General features: G+C 43.2%; 1 protein-coding gene across 1 annotated transcript in view; it reads left to right on the forward strand.

Annotated features, from left to right (window-relative positions):
• The window catches only part of PEAK1 (pseudopodium enriched atypical kinase 1), a 278,737-nt gene that overhangs the window by 682 nt on the left and 250,359 nt on the right, over positions 1 to 27,696 (forward strand).

Raw genomic sequence — 27,696 nt, forward strand, 5'->3', positions numbered from 1 at the left:
CTTTTAGACGTTACCCTGTTGCAGTCGCTGGTGGTGAGAGTCACCCTCGGGACCTTAAGGGATGGGGCTGGTGGAAGCCTGGGATGGGGAGGGCGGTGATGAGTTAAAGGAAAACTATGATTTCATCGCTCTTGGCCTTGGGATAGAAAAGCTAGCACACTTCTCTTTGGCCTCTGTTAGTTAAATGAGCTATGATTTTTAAAAAATGAGCTTAAATGTAGCATGATTCTATCAGACGTGCTTCTGGACCCCCGGGGGCATTCTACGCGTCATTTGACAAAGAACAGCAAAGGAAGCGGTGGCCAGGGTGAGGCTCTCCAGCCAATTTTTAGCGGAAGGTTGGCTCCGTGTGGAGCGCTTCACCTAAACTCGGCGCTGGCTCGAAGAACCGAGCTCAGGAACTGGTTACTGATGGTGCGGCCCACGCAGAGGCTCTTCGTCTTGGGTGTGTGTCTTGGACCCACTTTGGCAGCCTTTTGGGTCCCGTTCTTCTAAATGCTTTGATACAGAGGATTGCAGAGGAAACCAATTATAGCAAAATATAGGCATCAAAATATTTTTTTAAAAAAGTTCAAGGACCCAGGTGAAGAGCCCCTTTTTCCTCATCAGTGAAGAGTAGTGTGTATAGTAGGGGCAAAAAACTCATTGCTCTCTGGGCTCGAAATGTTCTTAGCCATTATCCGAAGAAGTAAAACTTTCCATGAGTGATTCTAGCTTGGCAAATAATATCCAGGCTTCTTTAGGCATCTCCATTCACTGACTTTCTGAAGTGTGTGCTCACTTTTCTTTAGTGACTCACTTTTTTAAGAATCAGGAAGGCAGGCAGAATGAGTTTTCTTGGCTAGAATTTTCTGGGGATTGGAGCTGTCTAGCCTCAGCCCTAGAGACCCTGCTAGCGCTGACCAGTTCTAGCTGTTTCCAACACACAAACTCCTCGGGGGAAAAAATGCGCCTCAGTCTTCCACGATTGTCCAGGGGGGGAAATGCTTTAGGATTTATTTTGGGAACACAGCTTCGCTGATAATTTCTGGAAAAACAAGAACTTTATCAAATTGTTGTCACTAATACGGCTTTTGATGTATAATGAATGGTTGTGGTGGGGATGGTTTTGTTCTCTTGGGGGAAAGGGGCTGCAGTCACAAATGGGATGTTTATCTTACTTCAGTAGTTGTCTCGTGATGGTGTCCTGAATCTTCCATAATTTTGTCTCCCCTTCATATTAATGTGGCTTTAAAATTCGTTTTCAAGAATCTCTCTTCATAGCTGTTTCCTGACAATCACATTTTTAAAAAATTTGTTCCTGGAAAGTATTTTATTTATGCTCATGTAAACATTTCTTTTGCACATTTATGCTAATGTAAATATTTAAGTCTCTGAGCTTCAAAACTTTATTTGCTTATTTGCATATGTGTTTTTCAACATTTAACAACACCTACCACATTTGCCAAATGAGCAGAGGCCATAAATTTGTGTTTTGGCATATTTCATATAATTGGCTCTTCTCAATTGCTCAATGGTGAAACATCATGAGATTAGCATTTGTTTTATGAGAGCGATTTGTTGTTTTTAACGGTATGATGTTGTGCTATTTAAATAGAACAGGTGCTGTGTTATAGCTGATTGTGTTGCAACCTGCCAAATCACTTTTTTTTTTGTTTCATTGATTGTGTAAATCAGTAGGGACTCTGTTGTGGCCTCTGGTGCAGATTTTGGATCATAAAATCAATGACTGCTTCAGAGCCTTCAAATCAACAGACACATTTATTAAGTGCCTGATATGTGCAGAGGGGGATGCAGAGATGAATAAGGCAATATCTGTCCCGGAAGGAAGCAGAGGTGTTAAATCTAATGAGAAATAAAACAATCGCATAGGAAAGTTACAAAGTGCTGGCACATAACTCTTCCACCTTGTGTGGAGGAGATCAGGGAACCCTCCGTGAAGGTGGAGGAAGGAGGAGGAAGGACCTTCCATGGGGGGGCAGGGAGGCCCCTAGATCTTATACAGAGGAAGGCTCCAATAAGGATTGCAGCTGGGAAGAACCGGATGAGCTTCAGGCGAGGTCAGGATCGGCAGGAGGCGTCTTTGCTTTGCTCTGGCCCTTTTGCAGCTTTAAGGTGCCTTACTTCTTGGGGCTCCCCTGTTCTTGGTTACCCTTGGTAGCTAGTGCTCGGCTCCCTCTTCACTTCCATCTTGAAGGCTCTTTAGATTTCCTCCAAGGCCCAACCACTGCCTCCTGGAGCTGGTAGGGATCCCCCACATTGTTAAAGCTGTCTTCCTCTTCTAATGATCTGTTATATAGTTCTATGTTCTATCCCCTACCCCTCATTAGAATGGAAGCTCCTTGAAGGGAGTGACTGGTTTCATTTTGTGTCTTCCTGGTTGGCACAGTGACTTACACAAAGTGTAGGTAGCAGCCAGGTGATGTAGTGGTCAGGAAGGCCCAGTTCAAATCCTGCCTCAGGCATTTACCAGCTGCGTGACTCTAGGCAAGACACTTAACCTTCCTGTGCCTCAGTTTCCTCATCTGTAAAATGGGGCTGATAATAGCATCTACCTCCCAGGGTGGTTGTGAGGGTTAAATGAGTTAACATGTGAAGTACTTTGCAAACCTTAAAGTGCTATGTAAATGCTGGCTATAAGAATGATAGTTATTCTTGTTATTGTAGTTATTATAGAATTTAAGATATTCAGTTAGACTTTTCCTTAGCTAGAAATTCTGGGCCTTTCTCTAAGAACACTGAATTTTTGAGGACTTAGAAGTGAGAAAAAAGTGTCATTTGAGAAAAGTGTACTATTGCTTTATCTATAAACATTTGAGGGCCACTATACTGCCTTGTGGTCTAGGATAGGAAAAGTTATTTAGGCTAGGTTTAAGGAAAGACTTCCTACCAACTAGAGCTCCCTGTTTGGGGGAATGGGGAATGCTGACTGTGAAGTATGAAAGTTATCAATAAGAGAAAAATGAGTTACAGCTTATTATCCAGAAGTGGAATGGTTGACCTCTGGAGGCCTTCCATCAAGGCTTGGCCTTGTAAGGAATACCATAAAGGAGGTGCCTCATTAAGTAGATGCTTGTCCAACTTAGATGGTTTCTGAGGCTCCTTCTAGAACCAATGTGGTAATGACAAATCATAGTCTATAGACAGCAGGTGTGAGAAAGGTTCATTGGCGTGGGGAGGAAAGGGCTGATGGGAGATGCCATCAAGGAGGAGAGGTCAGACGTTGCCTTGGTACCTAGCTATGTTGTGTGCCCGTGAGTGCCCCTGACCCCAGGACTTTTGTCAGGCCTTCACACACACCGGCTCACATTAGACCTCTGTTTTTCCTCCCTGGTCCCTTAATCTGCGTCTTCGGTTGTTGTCCTCACATTGAAGAGTCATGGGGATGGTGATTATAGTGACGATCATTGGTTTTGTAAGGCAAACTTGAGCTAATTGTGGTGGTAGTTCTTGGGCTTGATTTTTTTTTAAACCTTTGACTTCTTGCCACCTTTTCCCAAACAGGTGGGAAATGAAATATTGACTAAACTCTTTTTACCTGAGAGTATTGTGACTTTATCAGCTTTCACTTTTATTCTCTTTCATTCTTTTGCTGGTGGAAATTTGTTAAAATGTTTCTATCTCATGTGTCTGTGAAATACATTGTTAACCATTTGGTTTACTCCTCATAAAATGCCAAAGGTAGAAGGCTGACTAACAGTTAAGTTTGGTGACCCTTCTTTATAGATTGGAAAACCAAGCCCCAGTCGGCCTGCTGCAGTAACCCAGCTTGGGCACTTCTCCCCAGCTGTGCTGACTCCCATCCTGTGCTCTTTAGACTGCCCCCCTCCCCTCATGCCTGTTGATTAAGAAAACTACAAAATGGGTTGCTGAAACTCCACTATCCACAGTGATAACGTCATGCTTCTGCATACGTTTACTCATTTGATCCTTTCCACAGCTCTGAGTGCTGTTGTTATCCCCATTTTGCAGATGAGACTAGAAAGGTGAAGTGTCTGAGGCCAGTGTGAACTCTGGCCTCCTTGCTTCCTGGTCCTGCTCTCTATCCGTTTTGTCACCTAGCTGTCAGAAGTATTTATAACTTAAAAGACAACATTTTGAGGGATTAAGTGGAGGGAGAAGATTTTGGGTAAAGTCATCCAATGTTATATTTGAAATGCTAAAATCCCACTGCAGGAGTTTCTAAAAGAAAAGAGATAGTCAAGATAGAAAAAGAACTAGCATTTATGAAGTACCTACTATGTGCCAGAGAGTGTGCTAAGCACTTTCCAAATATTATCTCAGTTGATCTTAACAACCTGTGGGTGCTATTATTATCCTCTCTTTGTAGGTGAAGAAAGTGTGGTTAAGGGACTTGCCCAGGGTCACAAAACCAGTCTTTATCTGACACTGAATTTGAACTGCAGCTCTTCCTGACTCCAGGCTCAGCATTCCATCCACTTTTTTTTTTAAACTAGAAATTGCTAGTAAAGTTTTCTGATTTCCACTAAAGCGTGAGTCAGGTATAGCGTAAAAAGTAGAGCTTTGGCAGCACCTTAAATTGGGCTGGTCTCTTCTTTAGCCCATGAAGACATGAATAACAAAATCACCTCAGAGTATACCTCACTAATGCACCTAGGTGATCCCAGAGATGGAAACTTGGATTTCAAGGAAAGGGGTGCACTTGGAGACATCCCTTCCAGTCTTGGGGTCCTGTGAAGGAGAATATTGAGTGTCTTGTCTTCCAGGTCAGAAGATGAGGGCATCTGAGAGCTGTAAGGGACCTCAGGGGTCCCTGAGGAGGCCTATCTCCTCCTTTTACACTTTTGGAAATGGAGGCAGAGAACTTGAGTTCCGTTTTCAATGCAAATGTGTCCTAAGCATCTCATAAGGTAAGCAGTTGGAGAAGAGACTTGAGTACCTAAGACTGTGAACTGACCTGTTCATTCAGTCCCTCATTCCTGAAATGCTTTCCTTCCCCTTCCTTCATCTGAGCCTCCTGACTTTCCTGGCTTCACGTGAGACACTCGGCTCCAATTCTTCCTTCTGCAAGTGGCCTCTCGGGTGTTCTCCCCTGGCCTGGTGCCTTTCCTCTGAGATGACCTCCAGGTGGCTGTGGATGTACCCATCTGTCAGCAGTTGTTCCTCGGGTGTCTTCCCCCGTTAAACTGTCAGCCCTAGGAGGGGGGGGCTGTTTTGGGCCTAAGTATCCACAGCAGTGCTGCCTGGCTTGACACATAGTGTATTGACTTGATTTGACTTGAAAGTGGAAGCTCAGGTATTGAAGGCAAAAACAAAGTGGTCAGAGAAAGGACAGATAGCGTACAAGGCTTAACATCAGAAGCTCGAGTTGAAGCATCGAGTGAGTTGCCTTTTAATAGGGTAACCCCTTAGCAGTGCCCTGCGTGCACCTGCTTCTCTCTAGCCTGGCCAAGGAGAACAACATGATGAAATTGGTCCTTTTCAGTTCTCAAGCGTGGGCTGAGGTTTCCAACATTAGAGGATGCTGGGGAGGACAGTGCTTGGCCCGCTTAGTTTGTCAAGATGGTGATGGAGCACAAACACACAGAGTTAGGGGCCTGCCTTTCCCCATGCCAGCCAGCGAAGTTGGCTCTGAATCCCATCTCGTGCTTTCAGCTAACGGTCATGGTGCCGAAGGGGGCCCCTACTCTTGTAGGCCAGGAGAAAGTCCCCTAGACTGTGGTCACGCAGCTGGGTGGTGATGGAGGCGGCCCAGTTGGTCACCCACCTTAGGGTTAAATTAGGAAGTTCACAGGACCTCAGAGAACATCTGATCCAGCCCACACTTCAACAGGAATCTTCCCTGTTCCCAACAAGGTGTCAGGCATATTCCTTTCCACATCTCCTCGTGTTGAGAAGCTCACTACCTTCTAAGACAGCCCATTTAGCTTTGGGACGGCTCTCATTGCAGGACTCTTGTATAGAGTCAAAATGGACCCCTGCAATTTCTGCTAATTCTTCCTAGCTGTTCTTTCTGGGGACCCTCAGAACAAGATTCTCTGTCTTCCATAGCCCTTCAGATCCGCAGAGATAACTATCATGATCCCCTTCCCCCCCAATTTTCTCCAGGGTGAATAGCCTCGGTTCTTCAAAGGGAACTAGGTGGTACAGAAGAGAGAGAGTGCTGCCTCGGAGTCAGGAAGACCTGAAGTGAATTTGGCTTTGGTTGTATGACCCTGGGCAAGTTACTTAAGCTCTGTTTGCCTCTGTTGCCTCATCTGTAAAATGGGGATGATAATAATAACACCGACCTCCCGGGTTGTTGTGAAGAGCAAATGAGATATTAATGGGGTGAAACGCTTAGCATAGTTTCTGGCACACAGTAAATGCCATGTCAGTGATAGCTGTTATTGTTATCAGCTGTTGTTCAACAAGTCCTCTTACTGCGTGGTCCTCTAGTTGGCCTCACTGTCCTTGCTGGCTCCTCTGAGCACAGTCTGTCAATGCCCTTCCATAACTGGACACGTACTCCAGATGTGGACAGAGCAGAGCTGGATTAGTCCCACCCTTGGTCCAAACCTCTTGTCTCTTAATTCCCTCTTTGGCTGCCAGCTTCCCCTGTGGAGTCACTGGGCCCAAGTATGAGTGCCCTGCTCCGACACTGGCGCATTATTGAACCTTTTGAAGCAAGGGTCTCTGGTTCCTCATCTGCCTCATGTGGGGTGGGACTGGATTTCATGACTCTGACAGGTGGATGCTCCCCACTCCCCCTTACTTAACAGATGAATGAACTGAGGCTCAGAGTGTTTAAGTGACTTGTCCAAGGTCACACATATCAGGGTTCTTCCCACTGTGCTTCTCAATGCATGATCCTATTACTAGCATCTTATATTGAATTTATAGTCCACACAAACCTGAAGATTGCTGTCGACCTGAACAATGTCTTGCCAAACTTCCCCCATCCTATTCTAGGTGTAAAAAATTTTGTATTTACATATTTTTGTTTTGATAGAACCTTCATTTGTGAATCTGTGCTTCTCCCCTCCCCCCACCCAGTGAGCTGTTGCTTATAACAGAATAAAAAAAAAAAGGGGGAAAAAAAGACAGCAAAATCAGCCAGCACATCACCTGTTTCTGATAGCATGCACAGAGAGGTAGCTAGGTGGTTCTGAATGAAGTGGTAGTCAGGAACACCTGAATTAAAATCTAGCCATAGATGCTTATATCTGTGTGACCCTGAGTAAATCACTTAGCCGCTGTCTGCCTCAGTTATCTCATTGGTAAAATGGGGGCATCATTAGCCTCTGTGTTCTAGGATTGTTGTGAGGCTCAAATGAGATAATATTTATAAAGCATTTGTAAACCTGTAAGGGCTATGTAAGTGTGAGCTGTTATTATTCTGTTATCCCACAGCCCTAGTCTCCTGCCTCTTCTAGAATGGAGGGAAATGCATTTTTTCTCCTCTCATTTTTGGACCAAGCTTTGTAGTTCTACAGTTTTTAGTTTCATTCATTTTGTTCTCATTATGTACGTTGTTGTCATCGTGTGCATTGTTTTCCTGGTGCTGCTTGCATCTCTTTGCATCAGTTCATGCTCTCATGCTCTTTCTTCATCCTCATGCATTCTTGCATTACAGTGTGTAATGTGTTTATTCATGGGTCATAATGTGTTTAGTCATTCTGCAATAGAGGCTCCAGTTTTTGCTATTACAAAAAGGTGTAAAGAGATCTTTTCATCACTTGAAATGCTCATGATTCTTCATAGCTTTCCAGAAGTGGAAGACTTGACATTTATCCCTGTTTAAGTGGACATTTGTCCCAATGTTTAACTTGTCGAGGTTTTTCTGAGTCCTGTTCTCATCACCATTTGATTAGCTCTCCCTCACAGTTTGATGTCACCTGCACATCTGATAAGTAGACTGTCTAAGTCTTCTGATTTTTTTTTGTAAGTTGAGTAGCAAAAGGCTAAGATCAGATCCTTTGGGGCTTTGCAAAGCCTTCAGGACACTTCCTTCCTAACCTTTACTATTGAAAAATAATAATAACAACAAAATGAATATCAAATGAGTAACTCTGTGAAGCCACAGGCAATATAATTGTGTTGACCAAAGTCTTGAGAACTTGCAGGTAAAGTAAATGAAGCAAAAAGAAGAGACATGTATTAATGCCCTGGTCAGATGCTTCCTCTTACCTTCTAGCCTTCTTTTGGACCTACGTGGACCAACTTGGTCTTCTAGTGGTTTGTATAATGGCAGGAGGGTGCTTCTCATCTTTTTTCTGTCCTCTGCGTGGTTTAAGACAATGACATGCACATGTTCAATACGTATTTGTTGATTGGAAAAATGAACTAGAAGACGCCTTAGTGTCATAAACTGTAAAAAGCATGCCCCTTCTATTAAAAGAATCCATTGGCCCATTCAGCTTGTTACATTAGCTATTGTCATTCATCTTGGCACCATATTATGTTTTTGTTTTTTGGGGGGTTTTTTTTTGGCTAGGCAGTGGGGTTAAGTGATTACATAGCTAGTGTAAAGTGTCTGAGGCTGGATTTGAACTGACTCCTGACTCCAGGACTGGTGCTCTATCCACTGTGCCACACCATATTCTTTTAAAACAAAGTTGTTGTTGTTTCTCTGTGATTCCCAAAAGTAAATTAAGTGTATGTAATTGTTCTTTTTAAAAAGCACGTTTCTATATTTTAAAAATACTTTTAAGATAATAACTGGTATATTTCAAATGTAAGGAAACTGACTTTTGTTCCCACATGTGATACTGCTTTTATGGATTTGTATTTTGATAGGAAGCTGGTGGAATTGGGGGAGTTATGGAGAACACATTTTAAAGCAACAGAAGCTATTTTTGTAATTTCAGGTCTCACCACGACTTGTATAAGTCTTTGACAGCACAGTGCCAAAAATTCAAGATTTTCAACCTTATTGCCTTTCTCACAGAGCTGTCAACCCTGCATTATACTACACAGCTTAATCCTTTTCTTGGTTCTGTAAGGAAGAGAAAAGAATCAGGCTACTTCATCCCCAGGCCCAGTGAGGAAACTGGTATGGAAACAGATGAAAAGAAGAGGAAAAAAAGGCATCATCCCTGGGGGGAAACCCTTAGGTTGATTTTTCTCTTATCTTGTATCCTCCTATAACTACAAACTTTAATTTTTAATTCTTATGCAGTTTCTTTCCTTAGAAACATACCTTGTAGATATGATATTTGCAAACATCCAGGCCATAAACCATGCTTAGTAGAGATACTGTGTTTGCCTGTGCTGCCAGATGCTGGACTTTGGTTATGTGAGCAGCACTGGGGGAGAGCCAGTGCCTTTTCCATATCTCTGGGAATCGAGTTGGTCTGATGTTTCCCTGACTGACTAGGCAGTCAGAGCTAAAAGGAAAATTGATAAGATTATAGCATGGATATCTATATAAAACATAAAATAGTGTCGGACATGCTATAGCTCAGGAGCTGCTAAGGTTGCCGAAGGAAGGCCATTTCAAATGTTGGGCTTTTATAAAAGCTCTATTGGGGAAAAGGAGAATCAGGAAAGGAAAAGAACAAATGTTGAGGGGGGATAGAGTGACGGTAGCTGTCAGTCACCAGTGAGAGGCAGAGCTGCACAAATGACTTTTTTGTCTTTCTCTGCAAAGGAAAATGACCTTTATGCTAAAAAGGAAAGATTAAAAAGAGGAATGCTGTGAATGGAATTTACCTAGATTTAAGCAAAGCTTTTGGTAAGGTATCTCCCTCTATTCTTGGAGGAAGATAGAGATATTTGGTCAGATTTACGTGGTCTTCCTGACATCATATTGACGACCATCTCCACTGCCTAATATATGCACATTATGAGATAACATTGTACAGTGGATAAAGTCCTGGACTTGAGTCAGGAAGCCCTGAGTTGGGGTCCTGCTTTGAATAACCCTGAAAATTCATTCAACCTCCCTAAGAGGGTCAGTGGAATGAACTGGGATGTGTATATGTGTGTGTGTGTGTGTGTGTGTGTGTGTGTGTGTGAGAGAGAGAGAGAGAGAGAGACAGACAGACAGACAGACAGACAGACAGTGGGGACACGGGGAGAGGGAGTTGCATGATATCTGTAGCCATGAATTGGAAGGGCCTAGAGGGGGCCAATTGGAAAAAGCCCAGACCTTGAACTTCTAGCAAATCTTTGAGCTGCTGAGTATCTGCATGAGGATGGGTGACTTAGTTAACTTCTGTGGGCCTCAGTTTCCTCCTCTGATGAAGGAGTTGGGCTGGACAGCCTTGAAGGTCCATTCCAGATGTATGATCCTATGTCCAGCCTTTGGATGGATGATGATGGTTTAGCTTGGACCCTTCGGCCCCATGACGCAGAACCAGGGATAGTGATTAGAAGCTGCAGATGGACTCCGCATGAGGACAGACTTCCGCACGGAGCTCCCCATGAGTAGGCTGTACTGCCTTGGGAGACGGAGGAGGGAAATCCAAAGCAGAGGCTGAATACTCCCTGCCTGCCTGGAGACTATGGGGGGCCCGGCTGGCTGCTCTGAAGGCACCGTACAGCGTCACGTAGATTGGGATTGTGTATCCATGGGCAGGGAGTACTTACTGATGTGAAAGTCAGTTCAGAATCATTGATGGATTTAGAGGAACAGAGATCATGATTAACCCCAAGTGAGAAGAAAGGAAAAAGAGGAGGAGGCCCTGAGTGCCACACTCTGCATACATTGGATAGAAATGAATGTAAACATGAGCTAGTGTATTGACTGCTTACCTCCAAAGATTGTCATGGAGGTGAGTGGGCCAGGCTCCTCAGTCATTCTTACTTGTAGTGTAATGGAAGGTGCCTGGAGGCCTATGTTCAAATCTGATCTCTTCCATTTAAGCTCACCTTTGTGAAGCTCATTTCTCTTGGCCTCTGTTTCTTTATCTGCAAAATGGAGGTCAGGTTGGGGGGACACTGGAAAGGCTAGAAGGTGTGCCTACCTTTTCCAAGCCCCATAATCCTCCCTAACTCAGTATCTGTGAAGCTGGAGTCCGAAACTGAGTAACTTAATCAAATTCTGTCTTGGGACATATTTAAAACTAGCCCAGGGAGTTAATTTGACTATTCAAAGAAATTGTATGTAAACGTAATTTTTAAAGTGGTAGACAGCTTCAAAGTATGTACAGACCTGATGTTTTCTCTCTCTCTCTCTCTCTCTCTCTCTCTCTCTCTCTCTCACACACACACACACACACACACACACACTTTTCTTGGTTAAAATAAAATTCCCTTGTCAAGTCCAATAATGAAAAAGGTGTTAGTGTGAATGATACGTTGACTTAGGAATAAGTGGGTTGGACTGAGAAAGACAGTTACTGTCCTGCCTCAGTGTCTGGTTTGTTTTCCTCTTTGTCCTTAGAGCTCCTGGTGTGCTTGGGCTTTTCTTCCCACAGGATATCATTAAGTTAAAACAGATTGGACAAACAGGGAGTGAAGACCATAGCATTTAACCATTGCCAGGTTAGAACATGACCGTCATCCTGGGGTATAGCTGGCAGCCTGGGTTCAGCTCCAGGTTTTGCCATGTACTTGTCCCATGACCTTGGCAACAACATGTAGCTTTCCTGGGTCTCAGTTTCCTCATCTGTAAAATGGTTGTGCTAATACTTGAGTGACTTGCCTCATATGATTGTTGGGAAGAAAGCCCTTTGGAAACTTTAAAATGTGCAGAAATAATGACGTACTTATTCCCTTTTAGAATCCCCTTATTGATCTGATCGTTCTCATGAAGTCACCCCCTCATTATAATCACACGTATTTTAAGTATTGGTAAGCCACCAGGTGTGTGTAGAATTTATGTTCAGCCTTTGGACACAGAAGGCTGATTTATAGTCAGAGGCAGCTGTGTAGCCCAGTGGGTGGATCGCCGAACCTGGAGTCAGGCGGAGCCAGGTTCATTTACTAGAGGTAAGTCTCTATGTGCCTCAGTTTCTTCATCTATAGAAGGAGGCCAATAGTAGTACCTGTTTCCTCAGGTTCTTGTAAAGATGGAGTGAGTTAATATTTGTAGAGTACTTTGTAAACCTGAACGTGCTATAGAAATGCGGATTGTTTTTGAGGCTGTTGCTCCTGTTTGCTCGAGGCCTAGGAGTGCCTCCTGGCTCTGCCCTTTCCTCCAGCCTGTGCGGCTTGGCCTGGGACAGTCGATTTACCTCTTGAGTTGTGCTTCCTCCTTTGTGAAGTGAGGGTGCTGGACTGCATCATCTCCAACAGCTTTCTCTGGCTTTCAGGCCCGTGGCCCTGTTATTTAGCAAAGGGACCCTGATCACGTGACTCCTTCTGAGGAAAGGAGCAGACGCGTATATGTCTAAGAAAGAGAGAGACTCATCGCACCCTCCTTTGTCATAGTCCCATGGCACTAGCTCGAAGGAACAAGGCGAAAAGTGCTTATGGTTCCCATAAATGGGAAATGTTTGTGTTTGTAAGTACTGGGAGATGACTGGCCAAAACAGGCCAAGAGGTGAACTCTCTTTAAGCAAAAGATGGATGTGTTGTTGATGCTGGTTTGCTCCCTCCCCTCCACGTGGAAGCCGAAGCTGATTCTGTGGCACTGAACAATGCTAGATTGACATTAAACAGCCATCGTCATTTAAGATTAAAATGCATTTTATTCTGAGTTAAATTAAGATGGATGTAAAGTATACTCGGCTTTTTCTATGACTGTACTTCTGTAGTATCCAACTTGCAGTTCATTAGACCCGTTAGCACTCTTATACATTGCTTGGTATCACCATGTTGGGGCAAAACCCCCTGAGCTATATTATCTCCTCTCAAGTGATATTATTGAGGACAACTTGACTGAAGAGCAGTTTGTGTAAAAAATCCTGGAGAATTGAATTAACTGGAAACTCGGTGTCAGCATAACTGAGCTGATAGCAAAGCTAGTGCATTTGGAGGTTGTTTTAGTAGAATTAGGGCTCTGAATCCTTGTTGAGTACCATGGTCAAGAGTGGTTCCACTCACATCTTGGATTGGCACAGGAACGGTCTACCATGGATGGGTTGCGATTTGCATGGTTAGAGGTAATATTCACATTGATGAAATCATAGGTTGACCAAAAGTATTAAAGTGTTTGCATCGAGGAAAGTTGGAGCCCCACTGTACCGTGTACTTGCCCCACCATTTCTAGAGCATTATTTCCAGCTCTGGTCATCACATTTTATTATTATTGCTGATAAACTTGAGAAGGTTGCTGCAAAGCCTAACCACAGTGATGGCATCTAGAAACCACATCATTTGAAGAAAAGGATCTTGACTTCCAAGACCTCGAGCTGGGCAGACTGGTAGCTGCCATCTAGGACTTTTTCTTCCTTTAAAGAAGACTGTGCTCATGTGGAGGAATTGGGCCTAGTCAGCCTGGAGAAAAGAAGCTGACACATCCTAGCTATCTTTTAGTTTTTGAAGGGTTCGTTTGGGCAGGTGTGATTAGGTTTGCTCTTAACTCCAAAGGACAGCGCTAGGCCCAACAGCCAGAAATTATAGGGAAAGCAGATTTGGGCTCAATATAGACCGACAGACAGATAGATAAAAAGGAAGGAAGAACTTTTTCACACTCTACTACTTCTCAAAATGGAATGTTCTTCCTCACAGACTCCTGAGCTCCCTGCCACAGGAAATAGAAGCTGGGTGACCATCTCTTAGTAATGTTCTCCAAGGTTTCCTACTCTGAATAACCAAGTGGCTGAGATGCTTATCTTTCTTGCTTCTTGTCTGTGATTCTGAATGTATCTGTTTTAGAAAACTAGTCAGAACAATCTTGGAGAAAGAAGACAGTGAAGTTATAAAATCCCTTTCTGACCTTCATCTTTATCACGTTTGCAGAATTCCAAAATCAGATTGCTTAGTTAGCCTTGTGTATGTATTGTGCATGATGCTCCAATACAGGCTGAATCTGTGATCTCATTGGTGTTATGATCTTACCATGGGTTCTGATCACAACCCATCTCATACAGTATTTGTTGGTCCATAAATCCTCTATGGATTATCTGTCCCTTATGCTCTTGGCCTTCTTCTGGGTCTTTTAATACTGCATTCCCACTTGTTTTCAGGCAGGCTTGACTTAGGCTGGTCTGATGCTTCAGGATTGCAATTGGCACAAAATGAGACAACAGTAGACGTATGACAAAATATTTAATGACAACAAGTTTGCGTAACAGAAGCCTGGCAAGGTTATAATGAAGATATGACATTAGGTGAGTTGGACTCAGCTCCCATTTGCCATGCATCCAAGTCAGAAGAGTATGCCCACTCAAACAGCAGGGACTCTGTCAAGTCTAGTCAGTAAGCCTTTACTAGATGTCTTTTATGTGCCAGGTACTGTTCTAGCCACTTAGGATACAAAGGCAAAAAACCTGACTGCAAGGAGCTCACAGTCCAATGTGGGAGACCCCATGCAAACAGCTATGCAAATAAGATAAAGACAGGATAAAATGGAGATTATTCCAGGGGGAAGGCACTTGCATTAGGGGAGATTGAGAAAGGCTTCTTAAAGGTGGGATTTTAGCTGAGACTTGAAGGAAGCTGGGGAAGCCCTGGGGCAGATGCTCGCAGTTACACTAGAAGGTATGGGGTATAGCCAGTGAAAATTCATGGAGTCAGATGGAGGGAGCGACTTCTGCCTTTAGGTACCCTCTGGAGTGGAACAGCAAGGCAAATAGTGTCAACTGGCCAAAGGGGTCAGAAGACTGGAAAATGAGAGGGCTTTCAAAGCCAGAGAGCTGCTGGAGCATATGGAATGGGAGTCAGAAGGTGTCCAGGAAGATCATTGTGGTGGCTGAATGGAGGGTGCACTGTGAGGAGAGCCATAAGGTAGGAAGGCCCACCAGCAGGCTACCACAGTAGCCCGTGGGTGAGGCGATGAGGGCCTTCATTAGGGTTAGCCCAAGGAGAGAAGAAGGCTCCTTGTAGAAGGTAGAATTCACAGGATTTGGCAACTGGTTGCGTATAGGGGTGGGGTGCAGATTGAAGAGTTGAGGAGGCGGGAGCCTGGATGATTGGGACAGTAGTGGTGCTTTTGGAAAGGGATGGTAATGAGTTCAGTTTGGGACATATGGCGTCTAAGGTGTCTACAGGACATCCAGTTCAGAGTGTCTAGTGGGTAGCTAGAATTGCTGACTGGAGAGTAGGGTGAGAGGTTAGGGCTGGTTAAATGGATCTGAGAATCATCAGCATGGACATAGTAATTGAATCCATGGGAGCTGATGAAATCACCCCATGAAAGAGTATTGTTCAGCCTTCTCTCAGGGAGGTGATGCCAGGATGCGCAAGTGAATTGGATTGAAGTGAGGGAGGGCTGTGCAAGGTCATCAGCTTCACTTTTACCTCCAGAGCCTTCTGGGTCCAGGGGCCAGATATATATATAGATCAGAACAACTGGAGGTGTCCCCAGTTTGATGGAGGCAGCGCCTATTTAGTGATTAAGGCTAGGTAAGAAATGAGGCAAAGAATGGCCTCTTCCTAGTCCAAAAAAAAAAAAAAGACAAAAATGAATCTGGGAAGGGAAGACCCTCAGGGTTTCTGGCTGAAAAACAAACAATTACTAATAAAAGAAAAGAAGTCCCAGACAGAGCCCTGGGGACCAGGAGGATTAGGAGCAGGACCTAGATTGTGCTTGTAGGGAAAAACTCCCCTCCCCTGCATGTTGCTTCTACTGGCCCAGTGTTTCATTCAGATTTCCTAGCCATCGTCCTTCATGTTATAAGGTGGGCTTACTTTCTCTTGGGGCCCTGTGGACTATTTCCCAAGCACAAGCCATAGTTGATAACATGTCAACCTAGTGTGACCCTTGTTTTGCAAAATAACCTTTCCAAAATTAAAATGAGAAACTTCCAAAAATTTTGGGGTTTTGTTCACCTGCTGACCATTTACTTCAATGCAGAACAAAAAGCATTGGATAATAGACTGAGGTTCAAATCTCTGCTCTGCTACTGACTCATTGTGTGACCTTGGACAAATCACTTCCTCTTTCTTAGTCTGTTTCCTTACTTACAAACCTGGGCAGATGAGGCTGGTCCTTTGAGTAGCACAAAGTAGTTGTGAGAGAACAGTGTTGTCAGCCTCCAATGCCATCTAAATGGAAGGTGCTGTTGTTATTCCAAATATAATTGCCTTTCTCAGATGGTATTCCCCCAAACTCCCATTCATCTGATTCCAAATATTGGGAAACTTGAAATAACTAGAATTTGTCCTGTACTTTGATTTTTTTTTGAGATACAAATGATAAGTGAACAGTCAGGAATTTAATTAAAAAGAACCTGCCAGTAGGGGAGAGAAATGCAGGCCCAATCCTCTCTCACATACCTTCTTAGTCTGTAGTACTTAGAACAATAGTTAGTGTTCATAATGCTATCTTAAAACATTTGCAGAATCCGGAAATTCACTCAGAATTATCCAAGCCAGGCTATTTTCAGCGTAGTTTTACTAAAACTATGTGTCATTGTATAGGATTCTTTGAAAGTTGTTAACTTGTGACTAGTAGGTAATCCATAGCAACTCTCAATGGCCAGATTATTCCCATCTTCCACTTCCCATTTTGGATAGGAGCAGTGATTTGTCTTTACAGGCTGCATAGTGACTTAGAAAACCACACATTTACATTATCTGTGTTGTGTTTTTATTTATTATGTTAACAATATCCCAGTGACATTTTAGTCTGGTTCAGGCTGCACTTGGCCAGCTGAGTGTTTGGCCTCTCTGCTGTTCAGTGTTTGATGGCCCAAAAGATGGTGGAAGTCAACTCTCTTTCCCTTCCGGAGAGTTGTTCTTTTGTGGAAATTAGAAGTAATGAGGAGATGTGTGGAAAATGTCCATTCTTAGCCCTTGCTAAAGGAAGACTTGGTAACTTAGAAACAGTAACTGATTAGAAAGATTTCTCAGGCTTAGTGGTACTCCTCTTCATTTGGCCTATTTCACGGAGTTGTTAAGAACAATTCTGCTCTTTTGCCCCTCTATATGGTTAACTTAATTGTATCATCTAAGTGTATCTGTTTTCATCGTTAGAGCTTTGCTGCATAACATTATTTTCAAAACATTCTAGAAATTTTGGTTTCCTGTGATTACATAAAGGTATCCTGCATTTCAACACGAGACAGTAACCAGAATTATAGAATGAAGGCCAGAGCTGGAAGCCACTTTAGAGATTTCTAATTCACCACCTCCTTTGTGGAGGAGAGAATTGGGGCTTAAGGTGCTAGGTGACTTGGCAGCAGGTGGCGGAGCCCAGTAGAGCTCTGGTCTCCTGACCGAAAGAAGCAGGCTTGTTTCCATTCTCATCCCTAAGCCTGTTCCAAACTTCAGCCAGGACCTCCTTGATGCTTTAGCTTTGTGAGGAGAAACACAAATAATGCCCAGAAAAGCTGATGTCAGAGAGTTGTTTAAAAATAACAGAGAACCCCTTCCATGCCTCTCTTAGGCCCGTGCCTCTGTTGAACCTGTCTTCATGCCTTCTGCATCGGCAGTGTTGTAAGTATTCTCAGTGATGGATGAGTGGAATCACTATCTCTGACAGGGACCATGTGAATGATTCAGAACAAATTTATTCATTCTCAGTGTAGCTCAGGGTCCAGGAATTTTACTTTCCTCTGATTATTGCAAGCACTTCCCTTAACTTTTTTTTTTCATTTGCACGCTATAGTAGGAGTTACACTATAGTTCTTCAAGGTTTGCAAAGTCCTTTACAGAAATCCTCACTCTATCCTTTTATGTTCCTCTGATGGTTTTTGCATTATTGTCCCCTTTTATAGATGCAGAGTCTTAAGCTCAGGAAGGTGGAGACTTGAACCCAGACCTGGGTGGATGGGATGGGTCAGGGGGTGTTCTAGGAGCGCTGCTTTTTTCTTGGCCCAGCTTGTCTGCCCATGGATGATTGTTAGTTGTTTGAACCTGTGATTTCATTGATAAAAGGGATTCTTGATAAAGAAATTGCCTGGTACCATTGCTGATATGAAGCTTCTAGACTCTTAGAAAATTGCCCAGGGGCATTCACTGTGAGGCTAAGTGACTTGCCCAGGCCAGTGGCCTTGGACTTTACTGGTTACAGATCATAGAGCATCTTGATGAATGAAAAAATCAACAGCATTTGGGACACGTCATGAGGCAGGCATCCAGAGGCTGAGATTGAAGATCAGGGAATGATGCTGCTGCCTTTTGGGGTCAGTTCCAGTAACTGGAAAATGACTCTGAGTTAGCCTGGCCTCGCCCACTTTGTTTTTGTTGAGATGAGAAACGTCCATTCTTGTTCTTCTGAAGCGCTCAGACCACGTAAATGAGAGTAAAGCCAAGCAGAAACCCATACGGAGAAGCTTTTTTAAAAGGATTTGTTTGAAACGTGTAACTTTCTGGCATTTTTTAACATTAACTTTGTGGAGATTCTGTAACTGCATGCCAACTTGCTGAGTCATTTACGGACAACTGGAAAAAGCTGTGATGGAGTTCTTTAGTGTTTTACTATATGTGAGGAGGTGGCATGCATCTGAACGGTTCTGAATGGGGCAGCTCTCCTCTTGTGAAATCATTATTTCCTATGAGAGAGTTAGGAACTATAGGAAGCACTTCAATGCTTTCAGTTCACAATGGTACAATTTGCTAATTGTAATTTATAACACAGGATAAGCAAGATGAATGTTTTGTATCTTTGTTAATTTTGTGTGAATGTGTGCGCTTTCCCCCAGTAGGGCCTTAAGAATGTTATTGAACACTTGGTAATGGAAAGCTATCCGATATAAATTAGATTTTTTTTTTTCAAATTTAATTGTTTCATTTCCCCCAGAGGAGCTGGTGACAGCAAGATTGCTTAAATCTGTTAGGAGATAACTATGCCCAGTAAGGCTGTAGTAACAGTGTGGATGCAGGTACCGTCATTATAGCCGAATGCACGGAGTTACCCGTGGGAAGATGGCATAATGGTGGTCAAACACACAAGCAGACTCTCTGCTTTCCTGTGTTGGATGTGGAAGATAAGTACATTCACTCAATAGGGAGGGCTGTCAAAAACTGTTTGAATTCATTGAAGCTCCATTTTAGTTGAAAGGGCCCCAGAGCTCCAACACCAGTATTTCAGTCTCACTACCTCTGTAGGCAGTCAGGATCTACCTGCTAAGTAAGGTATCCATCTTATTAGGTCCTGTCATTACTTACCTTCATTACCATAGTTAGCTTCTCTGGGCCCTGTTTTCCTTTTCTGTAAAATGGGGGCAGGGGAGAGGGGGTTGGACTTGCTGGCTTCTGGTGGCAAGGTCAGCTCTAATCTCTGACCCCTGTGATTCTTTAGTAATTGTGTTTGGGACAAATGCTCTGCAGGAACTTGACCTCTGATGCAGCACCATCTTGTTTAGGGTTGGCCAGTAGCTGTTTCTAAGAAGCAGCATGCCCTGGGAAAATCCTTCTGCTCACTTTTCTATTTTAGGATGGCAGAATTTTAGAAGTGGAAAAGGAATTTAGAGATCATGTAGTATTACTCCCATCACTTGAACTGTTTTCTTCCAGCTATATGCTGTACATTCAGCAAATGTTAAATGAATAAATCCCAGATTGTCTCTTGTACTCTATGATAGTAATAGCATAGAGCCATTTACAGTTTACAGAGCACTTTATAAATGTCATCTTATCGAGCTTCACAGTAACCCTGTGAGATAATACTAATAATAATAGCTAATTTCATAGAGCACTTTGAGGATTGCAAAGTGCTGTACAGATACCTCATTTGATCCTCATGGCAACCTCAGCAGGCAAGAGGTTAAATGATTTGCTTGGGGTCACACAGCTGGTAGGTTTCTGAGGAAGGATTCAAACTCAGGGAGTCTTCCTGACTCACGTCCAGTGCTCTATCTTTGGAATCGACTGGATGGCATGGGAGACCCTGGCAAAGGACCAGTTGGCATGGCCACATCAAAGAAGGCGCTGTGCTCTAGGAATGAAGCAGAATTGCTGTAGCTCAAAAGAAGCGTGAGATCACAGATTTAGAGACGTCTCCACTCCAAATCTTCTTATGGGCTTTTTGTGCCCACCTTGTGCCAGAGCCTTCTGAGCCCACGCTGGTCCGATCAGCCACACTGGGCACGCTGTGCCTTGACCCCCCACGGTGATGGCGCTCTGGTCCTTCCCAGGGACAAAGGACAACAGTCAACCCCCCAGGACTTTTACGGCACTGTGGCCGTCCAGATCTTGTCCCTCACTCTTTTCTTTCTGTCACTTTTTTCCCTTTTCTTTTCATTTTTTAAATTAATTTATTTTGATTTGTCAACAATCACTTCCATAAGCTTTTGAGTTTTAAATTTTTCTCCCCTTCCCTCCCTTCCTCCCTCCCCAAGATGGTGTGCAATCTGATATAGGCTCTACATATACATTCCTGTTAAACATATTTTCACATTACTGATGTTGTAAGAAAGAATTAGAACCAATAGGAGGAACCATCAGAAAGAGGAAACACAAACAACAGAAGAAAGAAAAACCAGCAAACAGTGTGCTTTGATCTGCATTCAGTCTCCATAGTTCTTTCTCTGGATGTGGATAGCATTTTCCATCATGAGACCTTTGGAGATGTCATAGATCCTTGAATTGCTGAGAAGGGCTAAGTCTATCAAAGTTATTCATCGCACAATGTGACTGTTACTGTGTACAATGTTCTCCTGGTTCTGCCTGCCTGTCATTTCTTATAGCACGGTACTATTTCATTACATTCATATACCACAGCTTGTTCAGCCATTCCTAAATTGATGGGCATCCCCTCAATTTCCAATTTTTTGCCACCACAAAAAGAGCTGCTATAAATATTTTTGTACATGTGGGTCCTTTTCCCATTTGTTTGATCTCTTTGGGATAAAGCCCTAGAAGTGCTGTTGCTGGGTCAAAGGGTATGCACATTTTTATAGCCCTTTGGGCATAGTTCCAAATTGTTCTCCTAAATGGTTGGATCAGTTCACAACTCCAGCAACAATGCATTAGTGTGCACCTTCTCCAACAGTTATCATTTTCCTGTTTTGTTGTGTTGGCCAGTCTGATAGGTGTGATGTGGTACCTCAGAGTTGTTTTGATTTGCATTTCTCTAATCAATAGTGGTTTAGAGCATCTTTTCACATGACCACAGATGGCTTTACTTTCTTCCTTTGAGGACTGCCTGCTCATGCCCTCTGCCCAGTCCTCTGCTCTTACTGCATGATTTGATGGCCTCTTTCATTTGTCGTACTTATCCTTGATGATTCTTTGCAGGAATCCACGCATCCCCAGAGCCCGACTGGCATGGGGCAGACATTTAAGAAATACTAGGTGGTTGATTGATGTTGTTTCTATTTGAGCCTTTGTTGATAATAAACTGTCTCTTTTCCCTGCATTCCATAGCATACCTTTGCCCTTTGAGTTACCTGTGATTTGAGTTCTCTTGTGATGGAGTTAGTCTGCAGTTCCAAATTATCGAGCAGAAACACTAGAATGTCTTTGTTGTTGGTGGTGGTGGTTTTTGCTTTTTGGTAAGGCAACTGGGGTTAAGTGACTTGCCCAGGGCCACACAGTTTGTAAGTGTCAAGTGTCTGAAGTCAGATTTGAACTCAGGTCCTTTTGACTCCAATGCTGGAGCTCTATCCACTGTGCCTCCTAGCTGCTCCTCAGTAATTTTTAGCCATTAGAATGTTTGTTTAAAAAGATGGATACAAGGGAGCGTAGATCACTTGAAATGCTTATACAATTTCCCCAGTGTGATTCACTTTAATATCTTCATGTTCTACTGTCTCAGTTGCTCACCCCTCCATCATCAATGTCTGTCTCAATAGAATAGACTTGGACTAACTGAATGGACTTCCTGTCTCAGGGCATGCCATCAATATGTTTTCATCATCCACTTGATTTTTCCTGTGTGGATTACTATGCTGACCCACCTTGAGGGCTGATGTCTGTAGTGTCTGGACTTGATATTCACGTGGACAGATGATGTTATACTACTCATTGTATCTGGAGAACCTGACAGTCTCTAAAGAATGCATCTTTTATTTAGGCTTTGTATGCTCATGGCAGTGGCAGTGTTGGCAAGCATGCCTTCCCATACTGAGCTTGGCTTGGTGTTAATGTCAGAAGATTCAGTCAGATTTGTTCAGTGATATAGATGGTGCCAAAACCATGTTTAAAACCCTGTGCTCATCAGTATGGTGGGATGGAAAGACGATTGGATTGGGGTCTGAAGACAATGGGCATTTGTTGGTAGTTCTGCCTCTTGGAATCCTGTGGATTTGAACTCAAAGGCTTCCTTTTTTTTTGCATGAGACCTTTCCTGACCCTCCCCAACTCGCAGCCCCTAAAACACTGCCTTGTTTGTATTTTATATATATTTGGGGCTGCATTTTTGTGGGTTTGTTTCCTCCTCAGTAGAATGTGAGTCCCCAGGGGAAAAAACTTTTGTGCCCATTTAGACAAATCTGACTTTGGCTTGAAACATTCGTCAAAGAATTTCATAGGCTTCTCTACCAATATTTTTGTTGCATTTGGAGGGCATCACAAGCCTCATCCAGTGATCAAAAACTGAACCATTGCTGTGCCTTGTGGGTCGGCAGGAACTACTGATGACCTCCTGGTGTGTCCAGTGGCACTTGGCCGTTTGGTGCTCAGGAGAGCTGGTGCTCGCCAAAGGTTTTATACTTCTTGGGTTTGAAGAGTCTTCCAGCCCAGATCCTGTGAGCAGAAAGAAGCTGCAGCAGAATCGGTGCTGGCATTTTTACCTCTAGTGTCACATCTGCTCATCTTTTTGGCAATCTCTTTTGCTTTAATTTTTCTCCTTTCCTGTCAGGATCTAACTGATCTTGATCAGGCAAAAAACAGCCAACAATCAGTTCATGAATGGCCAGCTGTGAATGGCTAGTTTGAGCTTCAGTTCCCAATGCTGATAGTTTAAAAGAAAAACACAAAAATTACCCGAAGAGTCTTCTCCATGATCAGGCTGGCTTTGTTATGGTTCAGTTTTTGATCATTGTATGAGAGGCGAGGAGTGTCTTCCAAACACAACAAAATATTCCAAGAGAAGGCTATGTAATGCTTTGATGGGCATTTAATGCCAAAGTCAGACTTGCCTGAACTGCCACGGGATTTTTTAAAAAAATTAAATAGGAAAGCAATATATTTTGAAATGCAAAGCATTTCTCTTGGCCTAAAAAGGTAAAATTTTTCACTTAAAAGTTGGTTCTCAAATAGCCGTATGATTGACAGGAATATTACTTGTGCGCTGTGATACACATTTATTAGAAATAAGTGTGTTATGTAAGAAAGGCCAGGCTGTAGTTTCCTTACCAATTACAGTGGAGAGGATATATGTTTTGAAAGAACAAGATCTTATTTTCCTCTTCTGGTTTGTTCCTGTTAGAATTAATAATTCAGATTCTCCTAGGTTTCATGAAATGTTTATTGTAATCATCAGGTCTGAAAGCAGCCTCAGTATTCCTGTCTTCTTGGGGACTGCTGTTCTATCCAACTTGGAATGCTCAATGATCCCATTTGGAATTTTCAAGGATTTTTCCCGGGGTGGCCCTCTGCATTTAGATAACAAGCTCTTTTCATCTCTGTCTTAGTGGGTGGAAAAGGCCTTTTGATTTCTCGAAACTTCAGATTTCAAAATAGAAGGCTAGAATGTATTGAATACTATGGCTAGGCTGTGGGGATGCCAGAAACAATCATGTAGCCATTCCATAGTTGTCTGGGGTTATTTTTACTTCTTCAGACATACTCAGATTATGTGGCTATATTGCAGCTCCAGTGGAATTATGGTTGGCTGCATTGTTGAGTTCTTATTAGAGTTTGGGACTCAGCAAAAATGGTTCAGATTTTTGCTGAATGAGGAAGGAGTATTTTGCCTTTGTGTTGTTTTTTGATACCATGACTTAGAAAGAGCATACAGCTTTTAGAAAATGCTTTTTCTTTTTCTTTTTTTGGTCTTTGGTCTGTGTGCTAAAAATAGCCCCTTAAATCAGGACTTAAAGATTATCTTTGCTTTCCTTAGTGTTTGTGCAGTGATATCTTTAATGTCGAGATTCCAAAGTTTTACAATTTCCTAAACTTCTCCCAAGCAGGCAGTGGTGCATTTCTAGTATTCAAGGTATTCATAGTAAAGAGTGTCCTTGGGCAGCTAAGTGGCACAGTGGATAGAGCACTGGCCCCGAAGTCAGGAGGACCTGAGTTCAAATCCGGCCTCAGATCAAACACTTGACACTTACTAGCTGGGCAAGTCACTTAACCCCAATTGCCCCCCCCCCAAAAGTGTCCTCCTTTTTTTCCCTGGAAATGAGGAGCCTTCCTCAGACCCCCGTAAACCCTCCTCGCTTCTCTGGAGGCCATGAGAGGCCCTGCTCTGCTGAATACCTTTCTCAGGTATATCAGGTTTATGAGGATCTTAATCGTTGCCTGCTTGCCCCCGTAGCTGGCCGTCTAAGCTGCCAGGGCTAGCCTTCGAGGCCTTCTCAGTAGGGCTCCAACATTCCTGTCCAGCTTTTCTTCCCCCTCCTCCCTCATTTTCTCCATCTCCCATTCTTGTGGTGCTTGTTGACCGATGAGCTGATTATCATCCTGCCCTCTGTCCTCTATACCTTGGCTTAACCCATTTCCCCTGGGCCTGGAATGGATTTCTTCCCCTCATCTCTGTAATGGACTTTTCCTCTCGCCTGTCCCTGTACCCTTCCCACCCCATCTCTTATTGGAATCACTAGTTTCCTTTAAGGCCTCACTCTGGCGCCTGCCCACGAGGAAGCTTTCTGTGAGATTTCCTCTCAAATTTCTCAAAACACTAGACCTCCCTTTTGCATCTATGTTATTTTGCACAATTGTTGTGTCCTTGTTACATTATAGGCACTTATTGTGTGGGTGTGTTACAGTGTCCTTTTGTGTATGGCTTGGACTGGGGCGGCCACTGAGTTCACTTTCCCCTTTAGTGGCTGTCTTCACTGACCACCAGAGAGAGAACACCATCATCTCATGTCCCCCTGGATGCATCCAAGGTACTGCATCTAGTGGATCGGAAATGAAATGAGCGAGGGACTATGGTGATTTTGTATCCCCAGGACCTAGCACAGAGCTTTGTATACAGTAGGTGCTTCATAAATATTTGTTGAATCCTTGCCAAGATCCTTTCACACTGCTAAGTTAGCTTATGTGGTTTAGATGAAATTGGTTGTCCACATGAGTGGAATCAACAGCTCATTTCAACATCTTTTTCCCTTGATAGAGAAAGTTACCACAAAATGAGCAGATAAGAATCCTTTGCTTTTGTAATCCCATATTGAAAAGAATTGTGTCACACTCCCTTCTCAAGAAAAATCTTTTCCTTCTTCTGCCTTCAGGAAAGAGCTCTACTAATGTTTGTTTTCTAATTATTTCAGCTTGTAGCTTCTAATTCTATAAATATTTCTCACATCTCATTCTTTCAAGTCAATAGCTGAGAGGGCTTTTAAAATTAGGTATATTCTTGCTTCCTTCCTCAACCTGGGATCATAGGATTTAGAGCTGACCTCATCAATTATCTGAGCAGCTCCCTCATTTCACCCACTGGAGCCTGACCTTCTCCTGGTCGCATAAGCTGTAAGTACTGAGGATGACTAGCCCCTGTTTCCCTCGCTCCACTCGGCCGTGCTTGCAGCCACATCTTCAGTGTTGCCTTCCTTGGTGGATTTGAATCTGCTTAGGTTTGAGTTCACTCAGTACTATCAGAGGGACCTCGAAAGAGCCTCAGAACTGCTCTTGATCTCACGTTACTTGTGGATAGGGTGAGTTGGTTGAACTAGAGAATGCCTGAATGCTGTCCTAAACATCCCAGCCTGAAGGACGAATCACGAGAGAGCTGAGCAGCACGAACCTGGGTACCTCAAGTCCCCTTTGGTCTCGTCAGCCTTTTCTTGACATGGAGTAGGTTGTCAAGGCAGGCTTTTCCTTGCTCATGTATGTTAGCCTTGGTCAGTAGCTTCACCAGGAATATTTTAATAATGTGAAGAACGTGATTTGTACATGGTCTGCTGAGAGCAGAACCATCAGGATGTGTTTGTTTTCAGTTGCTGTATGTAGGAAAGTCAGGCAGTGAGGTACCCTGGGAGGAAGGGAATGGAATTCAACCATGTTGATGCCGATTTTGACCTGTAACAGAAAGCTTAATCTAAAATTAGGGACAAAAGGATTTTCTTCAGAAAGTCATCTCACATGATGTGGGTGTATGGCAAGAAAGGACAGAGTGCTTTCCTGAACTCTGAGGATGGAAGGAAAGCCACTGTTGACTTTTGGAGACCAGATATAAAGGTTAAAGCACCACAGATACCCCCGGAGCCATCCAACATGAGTGGCTGTTTGTCCGACTCCTAACCAAACTTCAGTGGGTGCTTTCTGAGATTTTGGCATGGAGCCCCAGAATTTATCTGTGAGTAGAAAAGACTGGAAAAATGGTAAAAGAAAAGAGATAATAATACTGCAGATAAAACTTAGATCTCTGACTCCCAGTTCATTTCTCTCCGTGGATAGGAATGCACATCGACTTCTAGACATGTGAAAAAGGAATAAGAGAAATGGCTATCCTGTTTAGAGCCGGAAGGGACTTTAAAAGGGTGGCTGGGCAACCCCTGTCATTTTGCATATAAAGAAACTGACACAGAGAAGGGAAAAGACTTGTCTGAGATCACAGGTGACTTTATCAGATCTGGGACCCAGAAGAACAGCGGTTCAGGGTGAATTTAATTGCACATTTAAGGAAGATAAGATTTAGATACATAATCCATAGCTTATTTCTGTAATATTAAATGATATATTTTTGTCTGGAAATGACTTATTCAAAGTTTTTTGTTTTGGTTTTTTGATATCCTATTTAGAATATTTAAAATAGTGAGCAAGGAATTAAACATTGAATAATTCCTGGAACTATCTACTGTGTCAGAGAGATTCAGATATGTGATTTCTTTAGCTACTTGTTACAGACTTAGAGATTTCTATGAAAATTCAGTTTCACGTTTATTGTTAAAAACATTAGTTATTTAGCTAAGGAGATGCAAATTATCCTGGTATAACTCAGATACCTTAATATATTCTAAAAGCCTACATCCAGTGTTAAGCCATCATCCTACGTGGCCAGCTCCATTGTTCCGGTCCCCTATTTCCATTATTGGCTGGGGGGCTTTTGCCCTGGAATGGCCTATCTTTACCTCAGCCCCAGTAGTCTGAAATCTCATTTATCCTTGGTTCCCTCCCCCCATTCCCAGATGAGTTCCTGGTGTCAGCTCCGTTATTTCACAGGTACTATGGTCCCAATGTCATAAGACTCTGTATACTGTGTGGGTAGCATGTAGAGCCTGAGAACTCAGAACTAGAAGGGAAGTCCGTCAGGGCTTCAGAAAAGTATGGTGCCCTGTGTGTTCTTCTCTCACCTGGTGCAGGGGGCTCTGTAACTCAGCAAGCTGGTCCAGTTCCTTGCCCACAGCAGGTGTTTAGTAAATGTTGGATTGATTGGATGAAACAAGCATCACTGAAGTCGTGAAGGAAGCCCAGGTGAATATCAGTTCTAGGCTTTGTTGTTATTATTGTTGGTGACTGTATCTGAAGGTTGGTGACCCCATTGGGGGTTTTCTTGGCAGGGATGCTGCAGTGGTTTGCCATTTCCTTCTCCAGCTCATTTTACAGATGATGAACTGAGGCAAACATGGTGAAGTGACTTGCCCAGAGTCACACAGCTAGTAAGTGTCTGAGGCTGGATTTGAACTTAGGTCTTCCTGACTCCAGGCCCAGCAT

Source organism: Phascolarctos cinereus, unplaced genomic scaffold, assembly GCF_003287225.1.
Source record: "Phascolarctos cinereus isolate Bilbo 61053 unplaced genomic scaffold, phaCin_HiC Scaffold_3;HRSCAF=262, whole genome shotgun sequence".
Lineage (NCBI taxonomy): Eukaryota > Metazoa > Chordata > Mammalia > Diprotodontia > Phascolarctidae > Phascolarctos > Phascolarctos cinereus.